Below are 2,363 nucleotides of genomic sequence, written 5' to 3'. Positions count from 1 at the left end.
CTGGAAGCCAGGACAGGCACCGGCAACGGCTGGGCAGCTGCCGTTCTCACCCGAGGCGCTGGTAGGGGGTGCAGAGACTGACAGAGCCTCAGCCGGCCTGGAAACCAGAGCAGGGACCAACTGGGCCCCAGACTCTCACACCCGAGGAACTGATACGGGTGCAGGGGTACGCTGGGCCCGAGCTGCCCTGGGAGCAGGAACACAAGTAGGCAAAGGATTGGGCCCAGAAAAAAACAGTCTTAGAATGGGCAGGCTCAGGGTTAAAATGTACTGGGTCAGCAAAAACAAACTTATCAAAAATGAATTTTGCACTTTTTCCACCACGCTTTACAGTCTTTGTTTTAGTAGTGTTTAAAGGGTTTGAAGAGTTTGACTTGTCCTTAATTAATCCCCCCTCCCAGGGAGCTGAATGAAAATAATTTTCCCAGTCATTGTCATCATCCATAAGGGAAGTTCCCCATGGATCAGAGGTGAGTTTATCGTTCTTCTCAGTTGTGGCTTCAGGTGGAATGTGTGAAAGGCAGTCATTATGACTCACCACCGGGAGTTGCTCAGCAGGTGAAAAGTGACGGCGGCGTGAGCGTCGCTTCCTCTGAGGTGAGGAATCTGACGGGGTGTATAGCTGAGCCTCTGACGTGCAGGACGGCAATGCAGAGGCTGGCGCGTGAGCATCAGAAGAAAAACTGAGCACTCCCACCTGAAGCGGCCGAGGCTTGGGTGCAAGCGGGGCAACAGGCGGAGGCTTTTGGCAACTTCGGGGACCTCCGAAAGCCAGCCGATTTCCTCGGAAAATCCGCCCGTAGTCAGGAGTGCGCCACGGCCTCCAGCGGAGCTCCTCCTCCAGCTGGGCAAAGGCAGCATCCTGACGCTCACGCAGCTGGGAGCGGTTTTCTGGGTCCGTGTAATGGTCGCGTTCTACCCTCATGTTTCGGCTGTGTGGCAGGCAGGGATTGGACCCAAACGCAAACTCACGGGGACACGTGGGATAAACTTGAAAAGCACAGCTTTATTGCTGGAAAAACAGCAGGCAGGATTCAGAGACAATACTAACACAGTACAGAGGAAACAGGAGGAACATGAGGGTAGAACTAAACCTAAGAGCTAGAAATCACAACCCAGAAGGACAAGAAATCTAGAAAAGCAAAACAGGACCCAATAAACAATAATATAGAATCCAAACACTGGGCCACAGGCCCAGGACCGTGACAATAGAAGTAAAAGACTTTACAGCTTTAAATTCTAAACCATCTGTGTCAGTAACAAAATAAATGCCAAAAATGAGATTATGCTGCTTTTTGCTTAAATGTAACATTTTAACCTAATATCAAAACATTTCATGCACATGTATTTTAAAAGAAATTGTTTGCTAGAATATCAACCTAGCTGTACTCAAAGAAAGGTGTGGTTCAGCAATTGCAATCTTACATTGAGAAACAATATGCTAAAAATATTTGACCTGCACATTTGACCTGGCCCTCAAAAGTCTTAGCAGCCAGGTTAAAATGATGCATCTTCAATGAATTTGCCAATATTTTCAGTTGATAAACAAACTTATTATTGTTCAAATGCCCTCTAAAGTCTGGAGTGGGTTTTCAGGTGGAGATATTATATAGCAGCTGGGTTTAAGAAAAAATGAGCACAGCTTTAAATATCCACACCATCTGTGTCAGTAACAAAATAAATGTCAAAAATGAGATTGTGCTGCTTTTTGCTTAAATGTAACATTTTAACCTAATATCAAAACATTTTATGCACATGTATAAAAAAACATGTTTGCTACAATATCAAACTAGCTGTACTCAAAGAAAGGTGTGGTTCAGCAATTGCAATCTTACATTGAGAAACAATATGCTAAAAATATTTGACCTGGCCATCACAAGTCTTAGCAGCGAGGTTAGACTGATGCATCTTACAAGACTAGAAAAAAGAAGGAAGAAACGTCTAAATGTGGAAGAGGGTAGTGGCCTCTTCAACCTCTGTGCTCTTTCTCAACTTGTATTACAAAACACAGATCAAGTCTTGTATTATATATCTTTATTCTTAAAGCATCAGAGCCTGGAATATCATCCTAAAGAATGAAATTACAATTTTCCAAATTCTTGAGTATTTAGAAAATCTTGAAATTTAGGCAGTATTAAATTAATCACATTTTAAAACATGCATCATATTATCTACTACTAGAGGTGGGAAATAATGAAGTACAGACAATTCATTTCTGTACTTAAGTAGAATTTACAGGTATTTCTACTTGAGTATTTATTTTTCTCAAATTCAAAATTCAAATTTTATTTGTCACGTACACAGTCATACACAGTACGATATGTAGTGAAATGCTTGGACAACTGCTCGTGACCTAAAGAAAA

The sequence above is a fragment of the Pundamilia nyererei genome, unplaced genomic scaffold (assembly GCF_000239375.1).
Source record: "Pundamilia nyererei isolate P.nyererei 1_Seehausen unplaced genomic scaffold, PunNye1.0 scaffold00407, whole genome shotgun sequence".
NCBI classification, from domain to species: Eukaryota; Metazoa; Chordata; class Actinopteri; order Cichliformes; family Cichlidae; genus Pundamilia; species Pundamilia nyererei.
The sequence above is the reverse complement of the archived record's forward strand: the minus strand, read 5'-3'. Positions refer to the sequence as shown.